The sequence below is a fragment of the Saccostrea cucullata genome, unplaced genomic scaffold, assembly GCF_032062105.1.
Source record: "Saccostrea cucullata isolate Sc308-1 unplaced genomic scaffold, CSIRO_AGI_Scuc_v1 ctg3411, whole genome shotgun sequence".
NCBI lineage: Eukaryota > Metazoa > Mollusca > Bivalvia > Ostreida > Ostreidae > Saccostrea > Saccostrea cuccullata.
In genome coordinates, this window is record NW_026932846.1 from 1 (window position 1) to 16,522 (window position 16,522).

The following is a 16,522-nucleotide window of genomic DNA, read 5'->3' on the forward strand; positions in this document are numbered from 1 at the left end:
CAAAGTTTCTTTTCATAATTCACTAAAAAAATATTCACACAATTTTAAAGAAATATTCCAAAGAAATTTTTTGAGTGAAAGTATAAAATGTCTTTTTATTATCAAACTGTACTTAGCAAAAGCAAAAGGAAAGTGAACTTTGGCTAAAAATGAAGATTTGACAATTTTCCTCAGTAGATATATCAATACATATAAATGTGCACTGAACAAAAATACTTACCCGGTAATATTGGACAGTTTAAGATAATTCCCAGAATTGACTTGTTAGTGAATAGTTTGTATACTTGTTTCTGAACATGGAAAGCTTTATAAATTATACTTTCATTTTGTACATCATTTTATATTTGGTAGTGATAAGCATTAATGTGATAATGTTGAAAACAGATCTATTTGTACATAGTCCCAATACTTGTAAATAGAAGTTTTAAGTTCTTTAGAGTAAATGTGCTATTTACTGTTTTATCTTAGTTTATGAAATTTTTACAGATTGTGGACATAAAGATTCAATCAAATAGAAATGATGAGGTTTACTTAAATATTCAGATAGAGGTTTGAGTTGGGATATTCATTAACTTTCTTACTTTATAATGTTGTGTTTGATAGAGGGTGTATGTTAAGTTTGCATGAATTGTGTTTTTTTCCTTTCGTTTTGTAAGTAACAATTTGTAAACATTTATTCATCACCATCTCATTGTGCAGCCATTTGTCCTGTTAAGAAATTTTCGTTCTACGTACGTTTAAGGAACTACATTTAACTGCAGGGAAGATAAAACATACCGGTACCAGTACTATAAATGTTCCCATTGTTGGGGATAAACTGCCTGTCCACAGCATTGTATATATACCATCATCATCACATTATCAGCATTTATCTAATGCTCATTCCCAAAGTTTCGTATTTATGCTTTGTTTGTTAGTAACAATTAAGTGTTTTTTTTTTAAAATAACAAAACAAATGATATAATAATAATAATAATAATACTTTATTTAAAGAGGGTAACCCGATTAGTGCAATGCACTAGTCTTCCTCGGGGCCCTCTAAACACATTCACAATAATACAATATTAAAAACATCGTACAATATTATAATAAATAATACAACGTGACGTGAAAAAAACATGTACATATACAGATTGATTCAAGAACATGAAATTATATAACTTTTAGTTTCTACATGTTATAATGAATTTTTCTACATTTTTACGAAAAGTTTGTACAGTTGGTGAGAAACGGATATGCAAAGGTAATTTGTTCCATAAATGAACTCCAGAATAATGAAAAGAATTTTTAAATTGATTTGTTCGATATTTTGGTAGATGAAGGTCATAGTTCGTTTCAGATCGTAGAACATAACTATTAGAGGAAATAAATTCAAAGGAGTCTCTTAAATATGTTGGTGCCATACCATGAAGTGTTTTGTACAGTAATACATATTTATGAAAATCAATTAACTCATAAATGGTCAGCCATCCAAGTTTTTCAAATAATGGTAGTGAAGGGGCATCATAAGCTACATCTAAAATAATCCGGGCTGCCCTTTTTTGCAATTTAAAAACTCTATCTATGCCAGCACCTGGCGCATTACCCCAAATAGTAAGACAATAATTCAAAGAAGGCAGAATGTATGCATTATATGGGGGAAGGGAAGGTAAAATTAAGATTATTTTGTCAATCCTGAAAATCATTTGTTATGCATCAATTCATATTGTTCATAGTTCATCGATAACTGTTATTTATTTCATGTAAATATGCATAGAATAAATTAAATTCTATGTGAATAAATTTTTTACCAAATATTGCAAAAAGGTTTTCTTGTCATTAAAGTTTGTCAGATATGACCCAGCACAAACTCTTTAAACGAGGCAGAGATAATTTTGATTTAAGCTGTTGATTCCTTTAAGAACTGTATATAGTTGCCTATAAGCTTATATTTCAGATGGACTGACCTCATATAATACCATTCTTTTTATAGCTCGCATATAAGTTGGACACAGAGTTTTGGACCAGAGATTAACTCATAAAAAACCGACTTATAGGCGAGTATATATGGTAAATGCACTGACATGAAATATTGAGAAAACATTATTCAAGCTCAGAGTTCATTTAAAAAATTCAAATTGAGAGCAAAAACAGACCTTTTGTATGATCAGAACTGGGATCAAGTGCCATGGTCATGATGGAGTAGTGAGCATCCCTTACTGATCGGCCACATCTGTTGTGTGCTCCTTGACATGATATGGAATAATGCTGAAAATTTATAGACTTGTAAGTGTGAAAATAATGGCCTAACAGTTAGCATGGAAAATGTTAGGCAGCATTGAACTTAATGAGAGGTTGAATTTGCTGATAAGATTATTGAATAACAGGAAAATATATAGACTTTTGAGTGTGAAAATAATGGTGTAACAATTGGCATAAAATTGTTACACAGCAATTTAACTTAATGAGAGGTTGAATATGCTGACAAGATCATTGAATCAACCATATGACCATTATGGGATTTATGTCTCAGTTTTTTCAATACGAAAGAGCTAGGTGAACAATTTCTAAAACAAGCTATTGACAGACAAGTTGCTGTTACAAGGATATCGATAGTCTCGTTCAAAGTTGGCATTTTGCAAGTTCTGTTGACAATACAATGATCTTGTGTGCAAGTATAATCTACCGTTAATAAGTTGAATATTGACGGATGTATTTATTCCAAACGTACAGTCATGGAGCATAATTATTCGCCACTTCCGAGCATGTTCGGTAAAGTAGGGCTGAGCGCTATTTTTTGACAAATTTTTCGTGTGCTTGATCATGACGAGGAACACACGGCAAGTGTAAATGGGGGGCAGAGGTTGCTTACTCTTTCTTGATACCTATTTTGACCTCTGGTGGTTTATATGTCCTCTTTAGCTCGCTTCATCTAGGTTGATACGAGGGTCATTCAAAAAGTTTGTCCTTAGTGGACTAAAAAAAATAAGGAAATAATATAATTTGCATTTCTTTATTTTATTCCTTCAAAGTACTCTCCTTTAACACGTATACACATTTTTAGTCGAGAAATCTACTGAAAAGCTTTCCTATATTCTTCTTTAGGCAGACCCTTCACAAACTAATGAATTACGGAGCCAAGTGATGACCTAGAGTTATAGCGTCTTCCAGTTAAATGTCTTTTTAGTTTTGGGAAGAGAAAACAGTCACAGGGGGAAGATCTGGAGAGTAAGCGGGATGAGGGATGACATTAACTCCTTCTTTACTGAGAAAGTCTGTTACTAATTTGGACTTGTGGGCTGGAGCATTATTGTGCAAGAGAAGAGACCCTTAATACCAGTTTTTGGCCGTTTGCTTTTGTATTGCTGTTTAAGTTTTTGCAAAATTTCACATTTGTACATCTTTGCAGTATTCTCTTCTTGGGAATAGGAAATTGCAACACAACACCCTCCCTATCCAAGAAAATGGCATAAAGAATCTTCTTTGTGCTTTGACAGCGTTTGGCAATAACTGGACGCTTTCCATGTTTTGTCATCTATACTTTATTATTAAATTTTCTCTGCGGGTGAAAGTAATGCACCCACGTTTCATCTTCTCTTACTATGTCTGAAAATAGTCGATTTTTTCTCTTTTTTTGAATACATGTAGTTTGACAATTCTTTTCGCACGTGAAACACGACTAGCTTTCTGTTCCTCATTCAGTAAATGAGGTATCCACCTTGCAGATAATTTCCTATAACCGAGATCTATTGGAAGAATTTTGTGAATTGCTCCCATTGGTATCCCTACTATTCGAGCTAAGTCCTTAACAGTGTATCTTCCCTCTTTCTCCACTAAATCTTTGATTTCAACAAGTATTTTGCATTACCGGTACTAATCGTTTTTGGTCTTCCGGATCGTACATCATCTTTAACAGTTTCTCTCCCATCTTTGAATTTTTTCAGCCACCTGGAAACGGTTCTGTATGACGGCTGTTGGTCTCCATAGATATTGTGTACCTCTTCGAATGTTTCCTTTGCTGATTTTTCAAGTTTAGCACAGGCTGCTATGTAGCTTCTCATTTCTGCTGTTGTATTCACTGTCTTCCCCATGATGAAACAATAGAGTATTTTCAAAACTTAATAATTCTTCAAAAACGGAAGCAATTCTTTTTCTGCAAGGACGGCGTGGTTGATAATGAATTCAAAGAACAATAACAAGTGTGTTTGAAGTGATCTACATTCATTTTTTATGGAGGACTTGGAGGACAAAACTTTTTGAATGACCCTCGTACTTTCGGCATCCCAGGTTAATTAGATGTTGCAATTTCAGTAGAGAAATGACAAGATTAAGGTGTTGCAGCAGCTTAACGGTTTTGGGACAGGTTAATGTTTTTGGTACAGGTCTCATTTCAAAGTACCTGAATGTCTTATTTTGACCAAACTAGCATGAATGATACATCTAAGGATGCACACCACAAATGCTAAGCTTGCCTCTCAGCTATATTTTCCGGATAAGTGAACATGTAAATGTTTAGGTGCTGGTCTCATTTCCTAACCAGAAAACTGTAAGCCCTATGGTGGCCAAACTTGCATGGATGATACACCTAAGGACACTACCAATGCTGTGAACAGGTCAAAGTTTTTGGAGCAGGTTCATTCTGAATTTGAAGTAGAAATATGTCATATGTTGAGCAAACTTGCACTGATGATACATTTAAGGATGCATACTAATGGAATAGCTTCGGAAGCTAGATCCAACATTTATTTTCCAGATAATTGACCAAGGTAGAGGTCTATTACAATCTACCAAGAAGCTATAAGGTCCATATTATCCAAACTTGAATGGATGCTGCATTAAGGGATGATCACTCTCAAACTTGCTTTAGATACTGGATTTGAATTACATTTTTTATAGCAACTAGTTCATGTAGTTTTAAGCTTTTAAATTAGTCTACTCGTATTCCCAAATTACTGCAAATTTAACCATCACAATTGCATGACTAATGAATTTTGGGATGTAAACTTCTAGATTGTTAGTTAATGTGGGACTTTGCCTTACTTAAAGACAACATTCGTTGAGCTCTGATTACCTTTGTTTGTTCTGCTCCTGATTTGTATTGTTTTAATTGACTTTTGAGCTTGGGAACTAGGTGTTATTTGCTTGTATTATTCAAATATATCAACTAGAAATATTTATTTTCATTTAAAAGTTGATTCATTATATCTCTATGATTATAGCTTTGGCAACATGAAAAACGTGAAGATAATAATGAATAACCGATTTATAAACAATACATATTGTTTATACCCATACTAAACAGTCACTATATAATTTCTTATTTATAGAAGTCCAACAGTTCAACTGTTTTTCCCGACTGTCGGTCCAGAGACTGTTAAAATAGATTGTTAAAAAGAATGCTGTTCAATGACATCAAATGGCGTTAAACCAAGTTATATTTTCATTCGACAAAACAGTTGTTGACTGGGGTAGAGGGAAACCCCATTTAACAACTGTATACTGTGAACAGGAATCAAACATGGGCGCCTGAAAATTCTACGGATAGGATCGGGGGCAAAAGTGGAGAAAGGCTACGCCAAATGAGTAAGCATTTCTTGTTGACCGTCACTCCCACCCCTTGTGAGTCAGAAGAAGCGCCCTGAATATATATGATTGTAATGTTTTTGTTTATGTATGAAAATATGTTATTGTTATAAATGAAACAGAGATAGGGATTTTGTTTATCTGATAAGCCCTAACCATGGTACCTGATTAGTGCCCTTATCTTGGAAGTCTAATTAGTGTCCTAATCATGGCGCTTATCAGATGCCCTAATTGTATCAAGTGTCTTGACACCTAACGATGGTGCAGAGGCCCTAATACTTGGAGCCGATTGCCCTAATAGGTGCCCTAATGATGGAGCCGATTGCCCTAACAGGGTGCCCAAATGATGCAGCCTAACGCCCTAACAGGTGCCCTAACGATGGAGCCTAATGCCCTAACTAGGTGCCCTAAATCACGTTAGGTGTCAGACAGGGTATATAAGGGGAGAGAGTTAGTGAGTTGATATACATAGCTTGGATTTGATTTGTAAAACTACTCTTGGATATTATTAATACACTCGTTGAAACGAACTTTGTCGTTGTTCTTATGTTAGATCTATAAAGATCTAGAGTTCCTGAATTTATACACGGGATCCACAATATTTTGTGACGCAGGTAGAAACAAACACCCCATAGAGAGAAAAACGTTACAATTGGTGGCAGCGGTGGGATCCATAGAAATTATTCTACGTGTAACACAGGAACAAGACAACACAAAGTTTGAAATGGAGACACCCATCGTAAGGAGGAGAATTACGCCTAGAAAGGTAGGACAGTACTTCACCAGTCCAGCTCCTCTGAATGACTCTGGAATAGAGGTCGATGCGGGGTGTAGAACAAGTTTGCAGCCCACAAGTCGAGTAATGCCAGACAATCCTAACTTTCAGGAGTTCGGGCAAAATTCGCAGGATCTTTCTGTTCAAAACGAGTACAATCCAAGGCCAAGCTTAAAGAGAATCCTATTTATTTGGGTACTCTTTGCTTTGATGGGATGCTCCCTGATGGTGATGACCTGGATCTATTTTCCAGAAAACGAGATCGTGCAGGAATCTCAAGAAAATGCAGTAATTTCTCTAGTAGCGATAACGAGCATGTTATTGCTTGTTACAGTAATCAGAGTAATATGGAGGTATGGAGGATCCGGTCTGCCAAATGCCAGTAAGGAAAGGGAAATTTCTTTGACACCTAATGATACACCCTATAGTGGTGGTAGTGCACCTAATGCCCCTACAGGTACCTTTCAGGAACCTAAGGTTTTTGGGCAATCTGGACGCGCTACTTCTAATTTGGGCAATCAGTCCCCTCAGGGACTTGGGTGCAATTTTGAATTTCCTATGGCTGACGGGACACCTAGAAACAGTCCTATGACACCAAATGCTGGTCAACGAACCAATGAATATCCAGTAAGGAGGACCTTCTCAGGGGCCAATGATGATGTCTGGGATGAGTTTTTACACTATTTTGAAAACATCTCAGAATTAAACTCATGGGGACCCGAGAAATCTCGCAGAGTTTTGCTTAGCACCTTGCGAAGACAAGCCGAGAGCTATGCATATGGAATGCCCCTTACTGTACAGAAAGACTATGAGCAACTTAAGGATAAGATGAACCAAAGATTCGGGCATTCTGCAATGAAAGAAAGGTATATTGCAGACGCCAAATTGAGAAGAAGACTACCGGGCGAGTCCCTGCGAGATTTAGGACAGGCCATCGAAGATTTGTACCGAAGGGCCTATCCAGGAAATCCAGATTTAGTTGAAGAAAATGCTATACAGTCCTTCTTAGATAAGTGTGGACAATCTGAGGATTTTCGACTCGCAGTGAAACGGACCAGACCTAGGACACTTCAAGAAGCAGTTCTTAATGCAATGCAAGAAGAGTGCTTGCGGATTGGGGAAAAAGAATTGCCAAAGGAGACAAAACCAGGCTATAAGCCTGTGTATGAGATTGAAGATGGGGAATGGAATAATGAAATAGCAGCTGCGGATACTGCCAAACCTCCAAGCGCGGGTGACGGATGCAACAGTATCTATAATAATATGAGAACCCCAAGTGCATGTACCAGTACAGGACCAGGGAGGAGGGGACGCCCTTACAACCCGTGGAACCAGAGAGAAGGAGGAAGACTTCAACAAAGTGACAGTTCTCAAGACCATAATTGTGTTGAAAAGAGAACTGTAAGGAATTATATTAACTAAGATGACTGATGCCGCAGGTCAGGTGTCAGTCAACTTTATACGGCCTAAAACCTAAGGAAGAAAATCCTAAATCAGGAAAAAGGGAAGAGAAAATGTTGAAAATAAGGCCAGGGAAATCCAAATGTGAAGCTACCAGTGTGATAAACTTTTGATTTAATCTAGTGACATTTTTATTTGATATAATTTTGTTGTTTTACTTTTTGTCGTTTTATTGATTGTTTGGCTTTTGTGTATTGGGCAATTTTTTTTTATTTGCATAATGTGATTTTACGTATAACTCATGTTCATGTTTTAAATATTGATGACAATGGAAGTCATGTTTCAAAAGGAGGGACCAATGTAATGTTTTTGTTTATGTATGAAAATATGTTATTGTTATAAATGAAACAGAGATAGGGATTTTGTTTATCTGATAAGCCCTAACCATGGTACCTGATTAGTGCCCTTATCTTGGAAGTCTAATTAGTGTCCTAATCATGGCGCTTATCAGATGCCCTAATTGTATCAAGTGTCTTGACACCTAACGATGGTGCAGAGGCCCTAATACTTGGAGCCGATTGCCCTAATAGGTGCCCTAATGATGGAGCCGATTGCCCTAACAGGGTGCCCAAATGATGCAGCCTAACGCCCTAACAGGTGCCCTAACGATGGAGCCTAATGCCCTAACTAGGTGCCCTAAATCACGTTAGGTGTCAGACAGGGTATATAAGGGGAGAGAGTTAGTGAGTTGATATACATAGCTTGGATTTGATTTGTAAAACTACTCTTGGATATTATTAATACACTCGTTGAAACGAACTTTGTCGTTGTTCTTATGTTAGATCTATAAAGATCTAGAGTTCCTGAATTTATACACGGGATCCACAATATTTTGTGACGCGGGTAGAAACAAACACCCCATAGAGAGAAAAACGTTACATGATATATATAAAATATATTTAGACAAATAGTATTTAGGACAGAAATATATATTTTTAAAAAACTCCAATTTAATTTTAAACTTTTTCTTATTTCCAAGTAACTATAAGCCGTATGTTGAGCAAACTTGCACGGATGATACACTTAGGACACTACCAGACTTGCTTCAGATGCTCGATATGACCTACATTTTCCGGATTAATGATCAGGTTAAAGTTTTTGGAGCAGGTTCATTGTAAAGTAGGTATAAGTCATAATATGTTGTACAAATGAGGATGCATACTAATAGACTTGCTCCGAAAGCTGAATCCGACAAACATTTTCCAGATGTACAAAGTTCAAGTTTTTACCAAGAAACTATAAGGCCTATATTAACCAAACTTAAATGGATATTGGCATTAAGGGATGGTCACTCTCATACTTACTTTTGATGTTGGATTTGAATTACATTACATTGATGCTCTGGCATACTATACTAAATAGACAGCGATTCCTTAAATATTTTCTTTTATAACGTAATGATTAAAAAAAACAGAACTTTTCTATTTTGAACAATAATTAATAGTCTAACATAGATGTATACCATGATTAAAATAATATTCTCTAAATATAAAAAAAGTTCACAGTTCCTTTCAAGTTCGTACGACTCCCCACTGAGTATCTCAAGAGGTACCTGTATTCTTTAGGTACATCATACTTTTGTTTTAATCTCGGCTAAGTGTTTGCAAGGTTAAATGTGAAGATCAAAAATCAAGAGCACCATTAAAAATCTTTGTCTTTTGTCGAAGGCTCGTATTAACTTGAGATATAACTCGATTTATTCTTACAAATCAGGAAAAAATGTAGGGAAAAGGTGACATGTTACAGAAGCGACTTTGCAACGGTATAGATTCCATGGCAGTCCAATATGTTGTTTCACTTAGTTTATTTAGATTAAAGTAGTAGAAAAGCAATTTATGCATTGGAACAATATTGGCAAAAATAGAAATACACACCCTTCATAATGAAATTGATAAAACATGATAAGGTGAAAAACATTTACCTTATAAATTGTGGAATTTGCAAGACCACTACAGAAGATCGAATTAAAATTATTTAGGAAAAACCTTCTAATATAAAGTCATGTAAACTTGTTTTTATCGAGATTTTGTTCCATTCATATGGAAACACCATCACTTGCCGGTGGCGAGCTGTAACTTATGATCAGCACTATGGGCCTTTTGGCAGTGAGGGATCTTTCTTGTATAAACACCTACTGAGAAATGGGACCTTGGTTTCTACTGTCTCATCCGATTCTATGATTGTCTCCACTGAGTGAAATATTGTCGATTTTTTTTTTTGAAAACTTCTACAATAGTAAGCAAATATCAGTAAAGTAAAAGATGAAATAGGTGTCTCCAATTTCTGGACGATCTTTATCTTTTTATCTCTCTAAGGGGTTTTGAAAAACTACAGCAAACAAAGTACAGGACAAGACAAGACTTATAAAAATCTTTTGCCCTATCAAGGACTAGTTGGTGCAGAGAAAAAAAAATCGAATAATAATATTAATAAGATGGAGACCTGGATATTTGCCATCGTTTTCTTTCTTGGCAATGTTTCTCAGGTATATATAAAATGCTATTAGTATAAAAAAAGTGGATGTAAATACTAGTATGTACTGTAGATATCATATATCAAAATCAATCAGAATATCATTTTCGAGTTGCATATTGATAACCATGTTGTTAATATATACCGTTATTACTTATGTATTGAATCAGTTTTAGATATTCGTGTTGTTTTAAAGGTCTATTAATTTTGTGCCTGGAGGATTTCCAGAGAAAACAAAAAAGGCTCTGCATGAAAATCTTTTGTCATTGAAACTTATTCATATTTTTATTGTTCATTGGGATAAAGATGAATGAATGCTAACTTCCCATTATAAACATCGTGTGTGTTCACTTATATATATACATGTATATAAAAAAAAGAGTTATTGTAGATATGACTAAAGCACATTAATTTGAGAATATTCATAACATTGAAATTTAAACAATTTAAATATGTACGACCAGTTCTATTTCAAAATGTTTAAAAACTCTGAAAACGTTTCATTTTCAAGTCCACTAATGCATATCATTATATTTTCTTCATATCATTACTATTAATGTCACCTTATACTGATAGGTTACAGGAGACTATGACGTGTCAGTTAAGTTACTGGAGTACAACAGAGACCCGGACTGTAGTTGTGATCCTAAAACAGGGTGGCTTTTTTCTTCAAAATGTAACGAATGTGACGTTTATTTTCAAGTTTGTCTGCAACCTTTACTACCGACACAAAGGTTAATCTCTCTCTGAATGAATTTTATAAACAAAAGTTTTCTTTTCATAAAAAAACATCGAAAAAAATACGAATTATAATTTTTAAATAAGCACATTCTTAAGTCCACAGTCTGATTTCACAGTCCTCTTACATCATGTACATCTTCATGGACAATCTTTCAAATTATTGAATACTGTTCGTTATCTCCATATCCTTTATGGAAAAAAAATGTGTGGTTGAATTTCTTTCATGCTATGAAGAAAAAGAAAAAAAAACTCAATAAGTAGAGATTTTATTGCCTAAAACAAAATACTAGTAATAGAGTTTCGAGAAAATTGAATTCAAGGAAAAATTTCTCTATCTATTGTATAAAACATTACGTGAATCGTTTTTTTTTTTTTTTTTTTTTGCTGAACTTTCTTCAGACAGACGTGCTATGGAAATGATGAAAACCAGCGAGTTGATGACACACATCACTTTTCATTCTCTAACACTCTGAGAGACGCTGATTCCTACTCGTGGAGGAACATCAGGGGACAAGTAAATATTATACAATGAAACCAAAATACAAGTGATATAATAAAATATGTCATAAATGTTATAGAGAGAATCATGTTATTCCTTTTCGTATTGCTTTTTTGTGCACAGCCCTCTTTTAATGTATCAATCCATGCATACGACTACGATTCTCTCGGTGACAATGATGATCTTGGCGTGACAAGCTTTGTGCACAGAGGGAATACAGCTACGGGATTGATCTTCGCCACAAGACCCGGAAATAAAAACTTGCGGTGAGAAGAAATAAGCTTATTATTATAAAATATAAATCTTTTACTTTAATATAATGGTTTTCACTTAACAAAAGTTAATCTTATTAGATAGTTTTTAATTTACAAATTATATCAATCAATAATTCAGAGTTTTGTCCGAGACATCAATCATTGAAGTTTATTTATAAATGATGCAAAACGTTATAGCAGCCCTGAAGACCGGATAGCTCTATGCATATAAATTTAAGTTTTTTGTACGGGGGTTGAGATGGAAGAAGATATTCAGAATTAAAGTCAACTGTACATTAAAAAAATTATACATAAGAATGTTCTTTCCCTTTATAAATTACGATATACACAATATTTAAACAAGAAAAATGTCGAAATGTGTTAAATACAGGTAAAATACAGTATGTTTTTCGTTTATATGTAAAACATATTGATAGCATGTAATAAACAGATGTAACACACCTGTGAGAAGAAATATATATTAAAATATATTATATATATTAAAATAAACACATGTTGAACATAATTATAAATATTATGTGTGGATATATTTCTTGTGTACCTCCATGAAGTACATCTTTAATTTTTTTTTTCATATTTGATATGCATGTATAAAGTTGCATATCATTTACTATCGAAAAAGAAGACAGGTCCCCTTTTTAGAACATAAAATTTTACCATTCTCTACCCTGAGTTGTCACTATCGCTTTTCTCCCACATATCAACGCTTGTTATAGAAGATTCTTGGAAAAATTTCTTTTGATTAAAAGTTGAAAAAATAATAGTGTTTAATTATATTTTTTTTTTTTATCAGAAAACACTATATATTTTAGTTTGTTACACCTTAAATGGATCTTTATTTCAGATTTTAATTTTTACTCCATAAAATAGTTCCCCAAAATCTTTGAAAATAAGTCGTTGTAAGTGATTATAGATTTAAAATAAATAATGAATTATCAACTTTATCAATATTTACAATAATTAATTATCATTCGAATCTTCGCTGTGTGAAATTTGTACAAGAGCGTTGACAGAGATGTGACCGTAGCGAAAGATAACTGGATGGAGAGTGTAAATTTTACTTATAGCATAAAAACGTACGCTGTACCCAGTTTGTGTTTTACATGTATATGAATTCATAAAGTCAAATGATATATATGTTTGCTGATAGGCGATCCAAGTGTCTTAAGAATTAATAAAGTTTAAAAGGCTTTCGATGATGAACAAAAACCGACCAACAAATTTAAAAACGACAAATACTATGCCAACAATAACGACTAATACAAAAACAATTTTGAATACAAAAGCGATGGCGAACACTCCAGCACCAGCGAATAATAAAACTACATCAACAAGATCTTCATCAAAGTCGATGTCGATCACTCCAGCACCAGCGAATTATAAAACCCTCAAAACAAACTCTTCACCCAAATCGATGGCTTACGCTCCAACACCAGCAAATAATAAAACTCTATCAGCAAAATCTTCATCAAAACATTGGCTAACACTCCGACAACTGCGAATAATAAAACCCCAACAACAAAATATTCACCAAAAACAATTGCTTACACTCTAACACCAGGGAATAATAAAACCCCATCAAAATCAATGTTCAACACTCCGACACCAGCGAATAATAAAACTACAACAACAAAATGTTCATCAGATGTAATGTCCTACACTCCGTTACCAGCGAATAATAAAACTACAAAAACAAAATCTTCTTCAAATACAATGGCTTACACTCCAGCACCAGCGAATAATAAAACAACAACAAAATCTTTATCAAAATCCATGGCCAACACTCCGATAGCAGTAATTTTAAAATCTTTTACAACAAACTCTTCACCCAAATTGATGGTTTATGCTCCAACACAAGCGAATGATAAAACCCCATCAAACAAATCTTCACCAAAAACGATGGCTAACACATCAATCCCAGCGATTTATAAAACTCTATCATCAACAAACACTACTCCATCAACAGTGGTTTTTACTTCTACAACAACAACAACAACAACAACAACGGACACTCCACCTAGAACACTAACAAGAGCAACGAGTACTTCAACGACAAAACAGACGCCCATTATGCCTACAAGAACAAAAACGGTCAAATTACCATCAACAGCGATTACATCTAAAACCACCTTTATTGAGGTAGAGTAAATTTTTTAAAATCCAAATTATCAATGCATAAAATGTTTTTCATAAAAAAATTGTTAGGCCATTTAATTTTCAAACTGAATTTCCTGTTATTTCCCAATCATGTCAAGGAGCACACGTCGGGTGTGACCGGTCGGTAGGGGATGCTCAACTCTTCATTGCACATGATCCTATCTCTGATGTTTTAGAGGTCCGTGTTTCCCCCGGTTACTGATATTTATTGTTTAAACGGACTGTGTATAACATATATTTATATTTAATCAAATGCATTGCAATCTTTCACATAGAAATGGCTTCCTGTAATTGTCGGTGTTTCTGCTGCCGTATTGTTAGTAATTATTGGTGCTGTTACGTGTTTGTGTTTGACAAAATCAAGGTAATATCATTATTTTATTCTTAACGATATCATATTCAAAAACTATTTCACTTTTAAAAGGTGTATATTTGTGTAATAAAACTATATGTGTTTGTATGTTTGTTTTTCAGATTCCGTCGTATCAATCCTGAAGTTTAAATCTAGCAATATTTGATGGATTCTAAAAAGAGTGTTCATATTTTCACTAAAGTAAAGGTGACCACAACTCGTAACACTTATTATTTGTTCTGTCCATATTGTAAAAACGTGTTTTTCAATATCGTTATTTAGGCTAATTACTGAATTTAAAGGTGCATAGACACAAATTTGAAGTTAATTTTTTCTGTATAATATCACGAATTATATTTTGTGATAGCTTTTCACACGAAAAAATGATAAATACTGAGAAAAAGTAATCAAAGCAATTATGTTGTATTTTAATGAAAAATATTACAATTAAGCAAGAAAAATAATTCTTTTCAGAGTAGAAATATGTGAAAGCAAACCCCTTCACAAGTATCGTCATTCCGCGCTTAGTGTTGTGTACAGAGTTTAGCAAATTGAACACACCCATTTATTTGACGTACACATTTCATGTAAACAGGGCAGGAGCTCTGTTATCATTACGGTTTATGATGCATCGGATGTGTTCAATTAATTGTTAAAGTGTGCTCACCATTGCACGGACTGACAATATACTGTGTGTATGTTTTGCTATCAAACATTTCTACTCTGAATTTTCTGGATTATAAATAGTTTTAGTGGATGAAGGAAGTGGAGATAAAGAACAGTATTCAATATCAAAGTCCATAAAACAATACATAAAGCAAACGCGCGGATCTCCAAAACATTAGAAGTGGAGAAGTGAGCAGTGAGAAGTGGTGGTTAGATTACCAGTGACGTCTATTTCAAGCAAATATCCATATATAGATCAGATGTGTCATAATCTGTGGTATTTTTTATCTCAATCTAACCAGGATATCATAGTTAAATCCACCTGTGACGCCATTCTTTTGTTTGAGCGGTCCATTACTTTTAAGGAATAGAGAGTTGCAAATTACATTGTCAAAGACATCATTTCGTAAGTTCTATGGTCGATACAATGACCTTGTCAGCAAATACAATTTATCATTGAGTCAAATGCTGACTGACGTTTTTCATACCAATTGTTTATACAATTGTTTATACACTGAATTGACGACGGATTTCTTCCGTTATTTCCTGATCATGACAAGGACCACACGGCGGGTGTGACCGGTCGGCAGGGGATGCTCACTCCTCCATGGCACCTGATCCCACCTCTGTTGTTTCGGGGGTCCGTGTTTGCTCTGCTCTTATTTTGTATTGTTTTATGGACTTTGAGATTGAATACTGTTCGTTATCTCCATATCCTTCATTGAAAACGAAATTTGTTATGGTCTTATTCTCCTTTCCGTGCCTCTACCAAGGAAAGAACTTAGAAAATGTTAGAGAAGAGTTTTAGAAAATTGTAAATGTTGGTTTCACATTAAGAAAATTAGAGCACCCGTGATGAGATTCGAACCCGAAATCCTCATCATAGCAGTCCGATGCTCATTTCACTGAGCTAACGAAGCTGTGAGACATGGATTTACACTATTTTTAGTTTTTCTTTCTATATTATATATAAATAACACTACTAATATGTAAAAAGTATTACAATGTATCATATTAATATTCTTTATTATGTATTAACAAACAATAAAAACAAGCATTCAGAAAGGCGGATTTACGCAGATTAATATACTCGTAGCACTCCATTCCTTAAAAGTAAATGGGTGCAATTAGTACCCATGCGAATTTCAATAAATTATTTAAGGGCCTGGTCTCCAAAAACCACATGGATATTGTTATTTAAAAACTCTAGCACTCTGAGTATATATATATATCAGTTGATTCGTTACCCAAGAGCATGCTCTACGTATGTACAATTTTTAAAACGAGGTAAATCATTGACAAACAAGTTGCTGAAGCAAGATTGTCAGAAGTCCCATTTAAAGTCATCATTTTGTAAATTCTGTGGTAGATACAATGACCTTGTCAGCAAATACAATTTATCATTGAGTCAAAGATGAAAGATGCATGTGAACAGGTGTTACGCTATTAAACTTGATTAAACTGTTAGCTTTTAGTTTAATCTTTGTAAAATTATTATTTGTAAAATTATGCCTAGTCCCAAACTGAAAATGATTATCGCATTTTAGGAAAATTTATTATTG

General features: G+C 34.2%; 1 long non-coding RNA gene across 1 annotated transcript; it reads left to right on the plus strand.

The window, feature by feature from the left end:
• The first annotated feature begins 13,798 nt into the window (after positions 1 to 13,798).
• LOC134236330 (uncharacterized) lies at positions 13,799 to 14,544 on the plus strand. The gene is made up of 3 exons (XR_009985593.1): positions 13,799 to 13,924; positions 14,218 to 14,306; positions 14,417 to 14,544. It is a non-coding gene; the product is annotated as an uncharacterized LOC134236330 (long non-coding RNA).
• Positions 14,545 to 16,522: the final 1,978 nt, after the last annotated feature.